Source organism: Hibiscus syriacus, unplaced genomic scaffold (genome assembly GCF_006381635.1).
Source record: "Hibiscus syriacus cultivar Baekdansim isolate YM2019G1 unplaced genomic scaffold, ASM638163v2 tig00111565_pilon, whole genome shotgun sequence".
Taxonomy (NCBI): Eukaryota; Viridiplantae; Streptophyta; class Magnoliopsida; order Malvales; family Malvaceae; genus Hibiscus; species Hibiscus syriacus.
The window spans coordinates 152,100-170,407 of record NW_024063121.1 but is presented as its reverse complement, the minus strand read 5'-3'; the positions used below and the strand labels follow the sequence as shown (position 1 = coordinate 170,407).

Here is an 18,308-nt window from a genome sequence, read left to right as displayed (position 1 = left end):
CAAATTTGCTGGTTTTTATAAATTTGAATAATTGAATTCGTTGGCCTACAAATAGCAGTGGAGATGCTTAACCCGAAGGAGCAAGTAATTAGTAATAAATATATCCAAAATGAAAGCATTATTTGCAATTCTATGCATTCTGCTCGCTTCCACTCTTTTCATCTCCATTTTCACCATGGCTCGAGCACGGCTGTTTTGGGGTAAGTAAAATCGATATATTAAAACTTTTACTGTAATTATTTTCTAAATTATGTTGTACACATATTAATAAAACACATGGGCTGCTAAGGGGGCTGCTAAGGGGGCTGTTAAGGGGGGGCTGCTGTAATTTTTTATTTTTTATAATAGGGTTAATTACAATATTAGTCCTTAAGCTTCAGCTATAAATACCCTAGCTCATTTAGCTTCAAAATCATCCCAAAAATCATTTTCTTTCTCCCAATACTAGAGAGCTTTCTTGTGAGTAGTGAGTGTTTTGTAAACACCTGTAAAATTTCTCTCTTAGTAAAAGATCTGCAGCAGTCCGGAGACGTAAGCAAAATTGGCTGAACTCCGTTATCAATTTTTCGGGTATTATTTTTCCGATTTTATTTCGCGTTCTCACTAATCTGGTTATAGGGAAATTACTTGTACTCGGTTTATTTCCTAACAACTGGTATCAGAGCTTTTGGTTGTGAATTTTGTCAATTTTCTGCGAGGTTACTATTCATTACTATTCACGTGAATAGTGAATTTCGTGAATAGTGAAATTCGGTCGGCGATACGAGTTTGTCGACGGAGGTGTTCTAATACACGGCGGTTCGCAGAAATTGTCAGAAACGATCCAAACGAAGCCAGATTCGAGTGGGAGCGATGGCTGCAGACGAAGGGAAGGTGAAAATTGAAAAGTTCGATGGTGCGGACTTTGGCTTTTGGAAGATGCAGATCGAAGATTTTCTGTACCAGAAAAATCTATATCAACCCCTCTCAGGAAAGCAACCAGAGGGCATGAAGGATGAAGATTGGGCTCTTCTCGACAGACAAGCCCTCGGAGTTATCCGACTGACGTTATCCCGAAATGTTGCTTTCAACATAGCAAAGGAAAAGACCACGGCAGGTCTTATGGCAGCTCTCTCCAGTATGTATGAGAAGCCATCGGCCTCAAACAAAGTTCACTTGATGAGGCGATTATTCAATTTGCGGATGACGGAAGGGGCATCAGTGGCTCAACACCTGAATGAACTCAACACAATCACAACCCAGTTGAGTTCTGTAGAAATTGAATTCGATGATGAAGTTCGAGCTTTAATTCTCTTATCATCTCTACCAGACAGTTGGAATGCTACTGTTACAGCAGTTAGCAGCTCGTCGGGAAATAGTAAATTGAAATTCGATGATGTTCGGGATCTGGTACTGAGCGAAGAAATTTGACGGAGAGAATCGGGTGAAGCATCAACCTCCTCAGCCTTGCACACGGAGTCCAGAGGGAGAACTTCAGAAAGAAATTCAAATCGTGGCAGATCCAAATCCAGACGGGAAAAATCCAGAACGGGAAAGAAAGATTTTACCTGTTATAATTGTGGCAAGAAAGGTCACTTTAAAAGAGATTGCCGAGCACTGAAGAAAGATACCGGTGCACAGGAATCTGCCAACGTGACAGAGGAGACAGGTGATGCCATGATTCTAAGCGTCAACAGTCCGATTGAATCATGGATCTTGGATTCAGGGGCATCTTTCCACTCCACCCCATGCCAAGAAATCATGGAGAACTATATCAGTGGTGATTTTGGGAAGGTTCATCTTGCTGATGATGAAACCTTGAAGATCGTCGGAAAAGGAGATATCCGACTAAAGCTGCCAAACCAGACCACCTGGAAGCTGACAGGAGTGAGACATATTCCTGGCCTCAAAAGAAATCTGATTTCTGTTGGACAGCTTGATGGAGAAGGATATAGTACAACCTTTTCAGGTTGTGAATGGAAGATTACCAAAGGAGCACTCGTCATTGCACGTGGTAAGAAGATTGGTACTCTCTATGTAACCTCAAATTTAGAGAATATCATTGCAGTAGCAGATGCTGATGGAAAATCAAACCTATGGCACCAAAGGCTTGACCATATGAGCGAGAAAGGAATGAAGATACTTCTGTCAAAAGGGAAGCTGCCGGATCTAAAGAATGTGGATGTCGGACTATGCGAGGATTGCATCTTTGGCAAACAAAAGAAAGTCAGTTTTGCAAAGATTGACAAGGCACCCAAGGCAGAAAGGTTAGAATTGATTCATACTGATGTATGGGGACCATCCCCAGTTCCATCTCTTGCAGGCTCACTATATTATGTCACCTTCATCGATGATTCAACAAGGAAGGTGTGGGTTTATTTTCTGAAGAAGAAATCAGAAGTCTTTGATACCTTCAGAAAATGGAAGGCCATGGTGGAAAATGAGACTGAGTTGAAAGTCAAGAGGTTGAGGTCTGACAATGGAGGAGAGTACAGAGACAGTAGATTCAGAGATTTCTGCGCAAACAATGGGATTAAGATGGAGAAAACAGTTCCCATAACACCGCAGCAGAATGGCGTAGCAGAGCGCATGAACAGAACTCTGAATGAACGTGCTAGAAGCATGAGGATACATGCCGGATTGCCCAAATTTCTATGGGCTGAAGCTATCAACACTGCAGCTTACCTGATCAACCGTGGGCCCTCTGTTCCTTTGGATGGCGGAATACCAGAGGAAGCTTGGAGCAAGAAAGAAATAAACCTTTCATACTTAAGAGTGTTTGGTTGTATTTCTTATGTACACATAGACTCTGCTGAAAGAAGTAAACTTGATGCTAAGTCCAACAAATGTGCCTTTGTTGGTTATGGCGGTGATGAGTTCGGTTACCGGTTTTGGGACTACGAAAATCGAAAGATCATCAGAAGCAGAGACGTCATTTTCAATGAAAATGTGATGTACAAAGACAGGTTAACCGCAGAATCAAGTAATACCGAGGCTGAAACAAAGGAATTTGCTGAGTTCGAGGAGATTTCTGAAAATGATGTTCAGATCAATCCTGAAGCAGTTCAAGAGGAAGAACCAGGCACACCAGAACTGAGACGCTCCTCCAGAATTCCTAAACCAACCCAACGGTATTCACCTTCTTTACACTACTTGTTGTTGACTGACAATGGTGAACCAGAGTGTTATGATGAAGCAATGCAAGTGGAGGATTCAGTCAAGTGGGAGTCTTCCATGAAAGATGAGATGGACTCGCTTATGTCAAATCAGACGTGGGAATTAGCTGAATTACCACCAGGCAAGAGAGCGCTCCATAACAAGTGGATTTACAGGATCAAAGAAGAGCACGATGGGAGCAAACGTTACAAAGCAAGATTGGTTGTCAAAGGCTTTCAGCAAAAAGAAGGTATTGATTACAATGAAATTTTCTCTCCAGTCGTGAAACTGTCTACAATCAGACTGGTGTTGAAAATTGTAGCTGCAGAAAATTTACATCTTGAGCAGTTAGATGTAAAGACATCTTTCCTTCATGGTGATTTGGAGGAAGAAATCTATATGAGGCAGCCAGAAGGCTTCATAGAGGCAGGCAAGAAAAACCTGGTATGCAGGTTGAAGAAGAGCTTGTATGGTTTAAAACAAGCTCCTAGACAGTGGTACAAGAAGTTCGATAGTTTCATGGGTAGCAGTGGTTTTACCAGATGCCAAGCAGATCATTGTTGCTACATCAAGAGGTTCGACAACAGCTTCATTATTTTATTATTGTACGTTGATGACATGCTCGTTGCAGGCTCAGACATGCAAGAGATTATACACTTGAAGCAAAAATTGTCGAAGCAGTTTGCTATGAAGGATCTGGGCGCTGCAAAGCAGATTCTTGGGATGAGGATCAAGAGAGACACAAAGTCGGAGACTTTGATGTTATCACAGGCTGAGTACATCAACAAAGTACTCTCCAGGTTCAACATGCAAGATGCTAAACCAGTAAGTACACCTTTAGGTGTTCATTTCAGACTCTCCAAAGAACAGTCACCAAAGACGGAGGAAGAACGTGCACACATGGTGAAGGTGCCGTATGCCTCAGCAATTGGAAGTCTGATGTATGCCATGGTTTGTACCAGACCAGATATTGCTCAAGCAGTGGGAGTTGTTAGCAGGTACATGAATAATCCAGGCAAAATACACTGGAAGCAGTCAAATGGATCCTCAGATATCTGCGAGGTACCACAAACAAAGCACTTTGTTTCAAAGGTGGAGATACGATACTGACAGGCTATGTAGATGCTGACTTAGCCGGAAATGTTGACATCAGAAGAAGCACTACAGGGTATGTCTATACTCTAGGAGGAACCGCAGTGAGTTGGGTTTCTCAACTACAGAAGATAGTTGCTCTCTCTACAACCGAAGCAGAATATGTCGCTGTTACGGAAGCCAGCAAAGAGATGGTCTGGCTCCAAAGTTTCTTGGAAGAGTTAGGCAAGAAACAAGAAAACAATGTCTTGTATTGCGACAGTCAAAGTGCTATCCATCTAGCGAAGAATCCGTCTTTTCATTCCAGGACGAAGCACATACAATTGAGATATCATTTTATCCGGTCTCTTCTGGAAGATGGGATTTTGAAACTTGAAAAGATTAGTGGAGCTCAAAATCCGGCAGACATGTTAACAAAGACGGTGACCACAGAAAAACTGAAGTTGTGTTCAGCTTCAGTTGGCATGCTAGAATAAAAGACCAGAAATGCTGCTGCATTGATCGAGGTGTGAAGACAGATTAAAATCAGTCTTCAAGTGGGAGATTGTTGAAAATTAATAAAACACATGGGCTGCTAAGGGGGGCTGCTAAGGGGGCTGCTAAGGGGGGGGCTGCTGTAATTTTTTATTTTTTATAATAGGGTTAATTACAATATTAGTCCTTAAGCTTCAGCTATAAATACCCTAGCTCATTTAGCTTCAAAATCATCCCAAAAATCATTTTCTTTCTCCCAATACTAGAGAGCTTTCTTGTGAGTAGTGAGTGTTTTGTAAACACCTGTAAAATTTCTCTCTTAGTAAAAGATCTGCAGCAGTCCGGAGACGTAAGCAAAATTGGCTGAACTCCGTTATCAATTTTTCGGGTATTATTTTTCCGATTTTATTTCGCGTTCTCACTAATCTGGTTATAGGGAAATTACTTGTACTCGGTTTATTTCCTAACAATTTGCAATTCTATGCATTCTGCTCGCTTCCACTCTTTTCATCTCCATTTTCACCATGGCTCGAGCACGGCTGTTTTGGGGTAAGTAAAATCGATATATTAAAACTTTTACTGTAATTATTTTCTAAATTATGTTGTACACATATATATATTAACATACTCCAATTTCAGTAAAATGACATCTCAACGCACATGGAAAAGAACATGTATAATTCAATATGAAATTTAACTCTCTCCTTTTTCAAATTTCATTATGTTCATGAAATTTAATTCTTTTTTGTTTCCCAAGTAATTCTTTTTTCAAGTAATAAATATATATAAAAACATGAAAGCATTATTTGCTATACAATGGATTCTCCTGGCTACCACTCTTTTCATCTCCACTTTCACCATGGTTCGACCACCGCAGCTTGAGTAAGTAAGTAAACTCATGGTATAAATAATTGATTTTAATTATATATAACATGGGGCTATTCATTTTGCAGGTCCGGAACCTAGGGGACCTCCTGTTAAGTCCTGTCCCAACTCTGATTTATACTGCCATCCTATTCTCTCTCGACCTTGAATGTTGTGAAGACTTTAAGTTCACCAAAAGCTCTTCTGCCATGTTCAAGCTCCGTCAAATTTCCATAAGAGCTCCTTCAAACACCAGAAGAAAAGAATACCCTATTGCCCTTATTGTCTCTTGTAAAGATGAGTGTCGTAAAGATTTTTTTTTAAATATATTGATTTTTGAGTTTTAAAATACACAGTGTTTCTATACATTTTATGATATTTACAGAGATAAATAAGATCAAATCATGTGAATTTTAATTACTTATATTAATCTTATTTTACGTTGATGTTATTTTGATTATCTTTCTTTTAATTTTTTTTCACATCCATTATAATTCTCTTTTTACTTAATTTTAGTTTATTTCTTAGGTGAAACTACACTCATTCATAGAATTTTAGTTAATTTTTTACATTTTGTATTTGTAATTTTCATAATTCGTGTTTTCGATTGATTAATTTTATATATTTTAGTTAATTTGAATTCGAATACCTATTTTTTTGGTTTGAAGGTTAAATCAAGTGGTCATTGAAGTTTTAAGAAACTTTTACTTTGGTCATCAAATTTTTAAAACTTGAATTACAATCATTAAACTTTTATTTTTCCCATTATGGTCACTGTCATTAGTTTTCGTTAGCTACTACTAAGAAATACCGACTTGACATGTTAAAGTCTTCTTACAAAAAATCCTAAAGTTCTGAATTTACAGCAGTCAACGAGTAATCGTATGACGATGTAGATGAGATAGTGGATTGCAGTGCATGCATATTATATTTGATGTTGTATGAAAATTGTGTAAATTATAGTTTACTATGAACTGAATGCATATTATACTTTGTGTTGTTTGACCTGCGCTTAAAGGACATATTGCGCTCTATAGTTTATCCCCTTTAGTTTTTTTTCTTTTAGATTCTCTTGTTCGATAGGATTATTCTGATACTTGGAGGATCGACTAATGACATATTTTATTATACATAATATAATTTTCACCGGATTTTTATATATTAAGACTATTTCATCAGATTTTGAAGTATTATAAATTTAGACTTTTGAGAATATTATTCATATGAGATTTTGAACATTGTTTAACATATTTTAATTTATGAAATTATGAGATTTTATTCTTTTCTATTTATAAATTTATTAATTAATATTTATTTATTTATTTAAAAAAGAATGGGTTATCTAAATATCCATCTTGTGCCTCCCTTGGTAGCTTGACAAACTCCATATTCATCGACTCAACCATCCAAAATCAAATGGGCAATACTTTCTTCACCTTAGCTCTTCTCATCATCTTCCATTATTCTCAGTACTTTCTCCATGAACTTAACCACCGTATTCACATACCAGTCCGCCCTTCTTAAAATACACGAAATTTCATATTTTATATTTTTGGGATCTTCTACGTTTATAATATATTATGATTCTTTAATATGTGAATGTATGCAAGATTGAACAATATTAAATCTCACCTCTTACATGAATCTTATTTTATATCGATATTATTTGTATTGCCTTTTTCCCATTTGCAGACCAATTCAGACATCTAGAATCAATACGGCATCTTTATAATGTTTTTGATATTCATAGTTGGCATGTATGTATTTTTGTATTGATGCTCTGATTTGAATATTTCTGAACCCTTTTTGATTATATGATGAATGAATAGTATTTTAAATATTTTATATGGAAAGTCATGTGTAGTCAGATCATTGAAAAGTAAAGATCAGCAAATTTGGATAGCAAGAGCAATGGGTGCATTAAAATTCATGACATTTTTTTCCCACAAAGAAAAAGAAAGATCATGTATAGCAGTTGTCTTTCCTTGTCGCTTGGAAAAATAATAGATACGACATTAATTTTTCCACACAAAAAAGAAAGATCATGTATAGTTATGGTGTCTTTCTCCATCACTTGAAAAAAAATTTAGAAATATGAGAAGTATAATATATTTTTAATGAGCGGATTTAAGTTTAAATTATAGAGATGATACCATTAAAAACAGTCTTAAATTAAATATGAAAGAAAAATAGTAATTAAAACACTCTAAAAAATGTCAATTTTAGAAAATATTTAAAGAAAAACTTCCACAATTTTGCTAATTTTATCTTTCTGAAATAATACGTTATATTTGCCATTTTATAGGTACTATTTTAATTATAACCTTTTTATTTTGTGTATTTTATACAATTTTTCACATAATCTAGCCTTATTTTTTGTTCGAAATATAACCGTAAAATGAGAAATCCACAAAGAAAAATAAAATAATAACTCAAATAAAGGACTGATAAAACTATTGTCTTAAAAATAAACTAGATTTGATTGGTATAATAATACCCTTTAATGTTAACATAATTTCTCCAGAAATCGTACGCTCGAAGTTTGAAAATGAACACGATAATTATATTATTGTTCTCGTATAACATAACTCGAAAAAGAGCTTAATATAAATTATCGTAATGAAAGTGAATTAAAAGTTTAGTGATTAATATAAATTTTAAAGAACTTAATGACTATCATTGTAGTTTACCGCCTAAAACATAATATTTCACTAATTTAACCATTATAGTTTACTTTTATACAATTTAAAAAAAATGAAAAGAAAAGCCGGGTTAGATTTTGAAGGAGATACAGTGACACTTTAAATTCAGTCTTCGAACAACAGTGCAAATTTTTCTGAAGAAGTTGATCTTATCCTGTGCTACACCTGCTTATCCTACGCTCTGTCACGCACCTTCAAGACCCAAATGCTCCGCAATTCATTCAAGCTTTAATTATGCCAACCCTTTCGTCCCAGGGGTATATGCATATATATTCCCATAAACACTGTTTTTTTTCTTGGATTGCTCATTTTAGACACGAAGAAGTTTAAAAATCCTGTTCAAGGCCCCTTTTTTCATGCTAGGAACTATTTATATCTAAAGACAATAACCCATTTCTGCGACCTTGTAAAATGATAAAGTTCTTTGCTGGTTTAGTGAGAAAGGATGAAATTTTGTTGAGGTTAGGAAACAGTTCGAAAATTTTGGTTTAGTGATAAGGACTTTGAAGGATTTTTTTCCTGGTTTAAACTGGAACACTTAATTCAAGTAAAAGCTTATTGAGAATTCAAGTTTGAATCTTTTGAATTCTGAGTCTGATTATGAGATAACATGGGAATGTGGTGATTGGTGAACTCAACTTTTTCTCGAGAATTGAACAAAGTTTGTACATTGTTGAGTAGTTTAATAAGATATATATTCAAGTATTTACAGAGATTGAAGTGTTAGCTTAAATTTCTAGTTTTGATTGCTGTAAAACCATATAGCTTAGCATTTGCTTGAAGCTTTTAAAGATGGATTGGGAACGTGAACCCTTGGCATGATGTATGTTCCATTTCATTTTGCTACGAGCACTGAAGCTTTCGTGGACTTTGAAGTGTTAGCACCGGTTCAAGTTTCGAATGCTGTAGAACTGTAGAAGTGGTAGTGAACCCGAAGAGTTTCTTTATTTATCTGCGCTGCAGGTTGCAAAAGCTGCATATTCTCTGTGCTCTGAATTTAGGGCCGTCGATAATCTGGTCGCTTGCAATTCCTCCCGTGTTCTTAAAGCTTTTCAAAATGCTAGGGTTGAATCTCATGTAAGTTACACATTTATTTGCAGTTGAGAAACTATGTTCTGCTTAAATATGTTATTAGTCTTTGAGGTATCTTATGGCATTGTACATGCATACATGTGAACATTCAAGTTTATATCCTTGTATGGATATGCATGGCCTGTTATAACATGTATCACTTTAGGAAACCATCCAATTTTTAATCGGTTAATAATGCTGGAGGTCGTGCTGCCTTTATTAATATGCTTATTTTGTAACCAGCACTTTGCTGGGTGTACTGGCTATGGCATGATGAAGCTGGTGGACGAGAAGCACTTGACCGAGCATTTGCCGAAATTGTCGGGGCTGAGTCAGCAATAGTGCGCTCTTAGGTTTGCTACATGTGCCTTCAATCTTTCGATATTATGAGTTCTATCTAGTTACCACGAATTCTTATCAATCCTATTGATCATTTGGCCACCAGTTCTTCTAAGGTACTCATGCTATCACTTGTGCACTGTTTGCTTTTCTAAGGCCAGGGGATGAGGTAAGTTATCTCGGTTGATTGTTCTGCACTACCTTGGTAGTTATAGGAAGTTCAATAGCTTTTATTCAACTACAATAGGCTTGGGATTAATTTGATCATCAGCTCTTGGCAGTGGCCAGTGCACCTTATGACACCTTAAGAGGAAGTTATTGGAAAGAGGGATTCTCATGGAATGGGTTCCCTAAAAGATTTTGATGTATTGGGAACTTCCTGTATGTTTCTAACAACACCACCGAATAAATTTCAGTTTCTGGTTATAAATATTCTCTGAAAATGATCTTCTTACAGCTAACCGAAGATGGTGGACTTGACTGAGATGCACTCACCAGTGCTTTGAAACCTCATACAAATTGTGCTCTCATACAGAAATTGTCATAACCTTTTTTTTTAAACAATCAAGTTTAAAAAAATTATGACTATGTTTAAAAAATTGGCGATTTTGAATTAATTTGAAATAAATGGAATGAGTCGCCATCTACCTTTAGATTAGGTAGGTCGAGTACCTAAAACGTCTTTTAAAACAATTTTAAGGAAAATCATTTTTTAAGACAAAAATTAGTATGCATTTTACCAAAAGTTCGATTTAACGGGTCCGGGAGTCGATGATTCGTGGGGAAAGATAAGCACCCCACAACGCCCAAAAATTGGTACTTAGTCGCTTACATGTTATCGTAAATGGTGGAAATCATGAATCGAATATAAAGTTAAAATATGATTCATTTATTAATTTGCTTCGAATTATTTATTAGGAAAAATCTTTTAATTCGAAAAGAAATATCGAGATTTGCTTATCCTCGGACGGGAAGGCTATCTTTTCTTATCCTCCGACGGGAACGCAAATCGAATATAAATTGTACATTGACATTTGCACAAAATAAAGTAAGTTAATATTTAGAGAAACGTGCATTGAAATAAATAAATAAATGAATTAATTAGCAAAATAAACTCAATTTATTTTAAGTTCACATTTCGTTCGAACGTCGTATCGGATCGCACTAATTCGATCAAGCAATGCTTTCCACGTCCATTCTACAAATTGGTGTTCTTGAAAATACTCGAATAAAATATCGATAGATAAAGAAAAACGCTGAAAACAAATACAATTTGAAATCTACAAAATAAAATATATATACAACACATAGAGCTAATAATGTCTATCTAAAATAATAAATAGAGTCGTAGTATACAAAATATACATATACATGAAGGACTAGAACTAAATAAAAATATTACATATCAAAATATAAATAACAAAAATAATCATATTAGGTGATTTAAAGGACCAAAATGGTTCCAACATAAACTTGAGGGGCCGAACAATAATTATAAACAAGCCAGAATCACAATAAAAAATACCAAGCAATAAAGGCACTAGGAATGGAAATAATCCATAAATAATGTTAAGGACTAAAATAAATTAAGCCATAAATATAAAAGGGCGAATAGTAATTAAACCTAAATGCATTCATAAATAATGACTAAAACAAAATAATCATAAACCTTAGGACCAAATTCAAAAATAAACAAATATATCGCAATATACAAATTGGTGACTTAAACGTAAATATTGAAAAACAAATGTTTGAAATAGAATATCATGTTTTCGTTCGATGACCAAATTATGAGATTACAAAGAAGTAGGGACCTAAACGGATATTTACCCCTTAGAAATTGAAAAATACATTGAGGGGTGAAACTACGTCGTTTCAACTTGGGTATTTAACCCTAAAACCGAAGTTTCTTCTCTCATTCCCCTCATTTCACTCGGTTAATCAGCAGAGGGAAGAGAGAGAATTCTCAAATTCTCTTAACTCCTTCATCGAGAAAGAGAGGAGCCGCCGTTCACGGCGGCAGCAGGGAACGAAAACTTCCCCAAAAGCTCATCTCAATCTCCTCAACTCGAACTCTCACCCTTCTTAGCCTAAAAAATCACCTAGACCCCCAGATCTAGTGTTTTACCTTTCGAAAATTCGAAAACTGTCGACTCTTGGGCTTCCAAAGCTTCGAACCGAGGTAGGGGTTTCTCTTTGGTATTTTTTCCTTTTTTGCTCGAATATGGCTGATTTTCTCTCTGTTTTTCCCTTTTTCCGAATTGAATAGGATGGATGTTTGGGTTTTTTCTCTCTCTCGGTTCTCTCCAAATCCTCCCTATTTTTGGTTGCATGTCCTTGATTTATGGTTGCTTCTCGGCAGGTATAATGAAGTCTGTTGGTAGGGAATGATTTCCCTAGGCTTGGGTAGGTTAAATCCCGAAAAAATCAGGATTTAACCCATTTTTTTAATGGGTTTCAGATTAGGTAAGGATTTTGTTTTGTTTTGACTGATTTGGTGCATTGTTTTAGGCATGTTCGGCTAGGTTTGATGACGAGAGGGGCTCCAGAGTGTTCGACGGCGGCTCACGCGGCGAGGAAGGCGAGAGGTGAAGTTTACGAGCCGGTCTGGGAGTTGAAATGTTGGGCGCGTGTACCACACATGCCGATGATGGACGATCCAGATTCCCTTGTCGACCGCGGCTGGATGACATTTAGGGTTAAAACCCTAATCTTTGAACGATCTGGACCGTTGGATGGGTTCAGATCCAACGATGGAGATTGAGGCGGCTGGGGCTAAGGGTGAAAACCTTAGTCGGGTTTGGGCCTACTGGTTGGGCTTGAATCGGGTCATCCGGGTCGAATCTTGGTCCGAATTTGGGTACTGTTGGGTTAGTTTCTGATGGGCTTGTATCTGATTTGTTAATGGGCTTCGAAATTGGGTCTGCAAAAAATGCAAAATGTGTTGTAATAATAATAATAATAATAAAAGTAGAACCCGGACAAAAATGGGTGTCTAGAGGAATAATGTGGTCACTCATGGCGTTGGAGTTTAAGTGTAAAAGAGATAGGGAGGGCAATAGAGATAATTAAGGTAAATTGTTCATATTCCGCGAATATGATGGGAACACGATGAATTTAGTCATGAAATAACCTCATTGCCGCGATAAAATCTAAGGGTTTCGGCTTGAGATAACCTCATTACAAATTACACTGACAAATTATATTGTATTGCTTTGCAGGGAATGTTGTTATTAGTTCATTAAAGTACTTATTCATTAGTCTCCTGTCTGAAAGGTGGAAAATGAAAAATCGTGGAAAAAAGAAACATGGGATATTATCTTGAAATTTCTTTATACATTAGCAACTTGTTTAGTTACAATCATTTTCTGTTTTTCTTTTTAGTTCGGAAATCGTAGTTCTTTCACCCAGTTGACGTCCCCTCTCAATTCTCTGTTGTTTGAACAGAAGCAGAAACCCAACTGCTTGATCATGGTGGATAATTGCTATGGTGAATTTGTGGAAAGCATTGAGCCTCCAATGGTGGTAGGTGGAGTATTTAACTTCTTTTTTCTGAAGAAGGGTCACAATGTTCTCAACGGTGGGCAGGGTGCAGATCTGATTGCCGTAAGTTTGATAAAGCATCCCAGTGGAACCATCGCACCATGTGGTGGATATGTTGCTGGTAGTAAAAACTGGGCTGATGCTGCAGCAGCTCGTTTATCAGCACCAGGCCTTGGAGTTGACTGTGGCTCAACACCCGGTGAGAGTATGCGTGCCTTTTTCCAGGGGGGGTTTCTTGCACCAAATGGTTGGCGAGGCAATTAAGGTGCATTGAGCATATTCTTAGCCCACTAATTTTGTTTATTTCTTATTCCCCTTTTCCCCTTCTATGCAGCAATAAAAAACATGTATTCTTCTTTATTTCCGGGGAACCTTTCTGGTTGCTGAAGTTATGGCTTCTAAAGGGTAATAGGTGCAGCCTCTTCCTCGAGTCCCCCGGAATGATACGGTACAGGTTTGCCTTCTGCCTATTCTTTGTTACCTATGTTTTTTTGCATTTCTATTGTAGGTATGTTATATTATAACTTATAAGAGTATTGTTGTTTTAAGAAATGGTTCTACATTCTGATTAGTTCATTAATATTTTAGTTTTTTTCTACATTTTTTCTACAAAATGATGAAAACATACGGAAAAGTCATTTTGCTCTTCTTTCCAGGCAGTGCAGCTCGGAAGTCGGGAACTTCTCCTTGCTTTGTGCGAAGCTGTACAGAGAAGCTCTCCTGTTGGTTCATTCACCAAGCCAGTTCCTGGTACAACTGCAGGATATGCATCAGAGGTGGGGTCATATTTTACCTCCTTTATCTTTTACTGCATTTGGTATAGCTGGTATCTTTTACCCCCACCTTTATCTTTTGCAGCTTATGATTATAAAGGAGCAGAAATGTCGGATGTCACTGCCTCTCTTATTGTATAAATACTATTGATTACTAGACTAGCATATCATCATTCATTCCCCTACATTTCTCTGCACCTTTATCATAGCTTTCGATACCTTAGCGTGTTATGAATCCTTGTTTGTGATCCAGTCACCGAGAGATTAATGGGAACGCTAGAAGTAGTCTCCTTCCCCCTATTTTTGGAACGACCAATGATTTTGGATAGCTCAGCTTGTTGAAGGGGGACTGAAACCTTTAGGACTCGTTAAAAGAGAAACCAAGATCTTTTAGATTTTTTTTATAAAATTCTAACTTGTGGAGTTTTAAGTTAAATTTGGCTTATTATGGTTGTAAGTTAAACAATCAGTCCAACTTAGCCAAATTAGTTTTTTTAAGTACCATTACCAAAGGTTACAAAAAAGTTGTATTCTTTTTTCTTTCTTCGCCTTTTGTATTACTTGCAGAGAATTGCACATATACTTTATCAGATTATATTTGCTGATGGAACCTTCACCGATGGGAGTACAAGTGAACTCTCATGTGACAGGCCTCTAAGAGAAGCATATGCCGTGTTTTGCCAGGTTTGTATTTCAATGGGGACCGGTAAATTCATCGGTTAAATGTTTTTGTCCTGAATCATAACTTCACTCGAATCAACTCGTTTATAGGGTGGTACCCACTGGACTCAATGAGGACTAGTTCTGGGTGATGTTCTGAAATCACTCTGATATGAAAATCGAAGTTTGAGAACATACGAGGCAGATGTGTTTCATCGATATTCATCAAAAGGCATGTAGTTTTCTAAGGTTGGCATCGGAGTTGGTACATTTGTTGGCATTATCTGCAGAGTTTATTGCCAGAGTTTTGCTGAAATATGGAATTAAAGCTCGGCCAATCCAGAAATTTTGAGGTAATAAGGTATTATTTTTCCTTCTTCGCCATTTTACTGTCGTTTCTTATTTATACGAGCATCTTGTCTTGCTACTCGAGCTATACGAATCATTCCCGAACAAGAACACAACTAATGATTTTCGTGACCACCCTCCTGCGCTCTTTTGTTTATGGTTCATAATCATTTGGAATATATCCTGCAAAAAAACATCAGGACATGGATGCCGCACAAATGAATGTAAGATCAAATTTTGATAAATGATATTTTTAAAATTTTAAACAAAGGGAGATTAATGTTGATTGAACGCGTGATTTTTGGATCTTCAATCTAAGGCTCTTCCAACTAATCTATCTCCGCCAATGTAACTTGATTAGAAGTGTAGTTATTAATGAAAACAAATTCTGATGTATCACAATGATTTAAGTTTTTATTAAATTATAAATATATATATTTTTTAAAATTCAACACCATTGTTAATTTTGTTATATTCAAGTTGAAATTAATCTACAAATTTATTGGAAGCATGTGTTAATTATTAAGGCAATTAGACAAAACATCATTGGACCCGATATCCAGTTGGAACAAGGGGAAAAAAAAGAGAGGATATCAACAGAGAGCATACACGTGGAACACTTTCAAAGGATGTAAAATAGTCCAAGAAAAATTTAAGGAAAAAATATAGTTTGATTTGGAAACTACAACTGATACTATATAAGCCATGGAATTTTCAGTACACAATCCAAAATCAGTACTTTTCTAGAACTTAGCCAATGACAACAATTCTGCAAATAACCTTCAAGCTCTCACCCTCCAGCTCATTAAACGAAGAGTTTTGCGAGAAACCCATTTGCTTTTGCTCAATAAAAACTCCCAAAGCTGCTTCTCTGCAGCCGAAAAGGTTCAAGTTGGGAGCTTTTGGGAGGCAAAGATGGAGTTTTGGTGAAGTTTGTAGGGACAAGGATGGGATTTTTCGGAAAGAAGGGTGGAAGATGAAGATAAGATCGGTTTTGGTGATGTTTAATCAAGGCTTTGGGTTTAATGGCGGCTGCGGCAGTGGCGGTGGAAGTGGTGGTGGTGATGGTGGGAAAATTAATAGTGACGCTGTTAGGCTTCTGGGAAATACTGCTTTGGCTATCGGGTTGACTTTCTTTCAGTAACTGGTCAGCTTGGCTGGGTTTTAGATGCTATTGTCTCTATTTGGGTACTAATCCATTCTCCTTTTCATATTTATGCGTGTAAAGTTTAGCTTTCTACTTTGTTTTTGAACATGAATTATGAGCATCCAGTAGATATAATTAGGGCTTATGATTAGAATTTTCTTGGCTAAATCCACTTACTGTTTACTGGTCTTGGCTGAATTAAGAGAGCTTTTATTTTCCTTTTCCTTCTAAATTTTGGTGCAATGTTTCATTGGAGATCAATGAATGAGTGAGTGCTTGTTGACTATGTGATATCAGATGTTATTCTTATATGCTTGTTTCCCTTATTCCGAAAAATGGTAGCATTAACAGTTGTGTTGTGCGGCACCATATTTGTATTGTGCAACCATCTCAAGTATGGTACTTTCTTCTTATATAATTTACTAAGATTAGGACTTTTAATATCGATATTAGTTCATGTAATTGCATCTAATTGCCGGTGTTGTCATCGCCAGCTCATTGCAGTGCTGGTTCCTATTGTTGGTGTGGGAGCCTTCCTTTGGTGGGCGGGGAGGGATATTGTTCAAAGCAGTGTAGGGTTTCTTTAACCTTTGGTTCCTTGTTCGGCTTTTATATATGTTCCTTGTTCAAAGCGATGCTTGAAGTTTTCTTGTTGCTTATCTTTGTCGATGTGGTCAGTGGCTTAAGCCGCAGTTCCGATCTTCATTTTCATGTTTTTTAAATTCTGTAGATAGGGTTGTTATTGAAACTTTTCTACCGCTGACCACCTTTAATAATATCTTATATAATTGCAGTGCCCAAATTGTGGAAATGATTTTCAGATTTTCATGTAAGCGCTATGAACACCACTTAGCTAACTTATGGACTTTTATGAGATGGTTTTGTTACTATTATGACACGGATGGTAATGACGATTTCTTAGGTCTTTTCTAAACGATGAGTTGCAGCTCTGCCCTTACTGCAGTCAACCATTTTCAGGTGAATCTATTTATATTAATTGACACATCTTTGTGTTTAGACTCCTGAAGATGTCTCCTAGGACTAGGAAGGATAATCCGGCCGATAGCTACCCGGACTACCTTATGTCCATTTCATTATTACATCGAGTCGGATTCACTAGCTTTTCATGTTTTATTGACTTGCTGATTTAAATGTAGTGGTGGATGAGAAATTTGACAAGGAACCCGTAAAGTTCTCAAACGAAGCCTCGAACGCAAAACAAGCATTCAATGGCTTCTCTCCTGGTTTCAAGAAAGGTGCCCTCTTTAACACCTGATATCTTAGGGTATTCGAATTATTTTCTTACAGGATTTAGTATCAACTGTCATGTGCCGTGATACTATAATACTATAACCGGATCAATGTTTTCGAGATAGTTGGGTTTTATTTTATCAAACATAATCGCTCGAATCGTTTTCATGCAAAACCGCTCCTGAAAAAAGGCAGAAGCTTAATAATGCGACAGTTCTATGAGAAACAGAACATGTTATTTTGCAACACGACTAAAGTACGTTGTGCATTTAAGATCATGATTCTTCTATCCATCAACTTATGTTGTACATATTTTACATCAAGAACACGGAGGAGGAAAAAACGTGTTGTGAATATCGAACATAAATCTTCCGTCGAAAGGATTTTTCACAATGATGTTATAAACATCAACTGTATATCAGATGAGCATGTTAATTTAAGTTAATCGGTTCATTAATTCGGAGAATTTACTTGGTTTGCTCAGGAAACGTCTCTTCGGGGCCGGTTGTTGATATTGAAGCTGAAGTGAAAGATGCAGATTGATAGCTAGCACAGACGGTAAAGAACTTAAAACGTGTGCATTAGTTCGAGCTTTCGGTACCCCGGCAAGCGAACGAAATGTTTTTTTCTCGTATTTTTCGCATCAGATTGTTAATTTGCTAATGCTTCAGATATCGTCGCGTAAGACAATTCTGTTACTTCTTTTCACCAGAAATTCGAGTTGCTAACGGAGGGGGTGCAATCTTGCAACTTATGCATATCTATGTATATGTCTTACACCGTCGGATCGGAGAAGACTGCAGTGAAGAGGATTGTCATGTGTCTGAACATCAGGAATGTGACATCGTAAATGCCTGATCGATTTTCATACCGTGTCGGTATAGCCAAACTCTATATTTTCGTCTTCCT

General features: G+C 36.8%; 2 pseudogenes; both read left to right on the top strand.

The window, feature by feature from the left end:
- The first annotated feature begins 9,059 nt into the window (after window positions 1–9,059).
- Window positions 9,060–15,093, top strand: LOC120164995 (annotated as a pseudogene).
- A 544-nt stretch (window positions 15,094–15,637) lies between these two features.
- On the top strand, window positions 15,638–18,308 carry LOC120164984 (annotated as a pseudogene).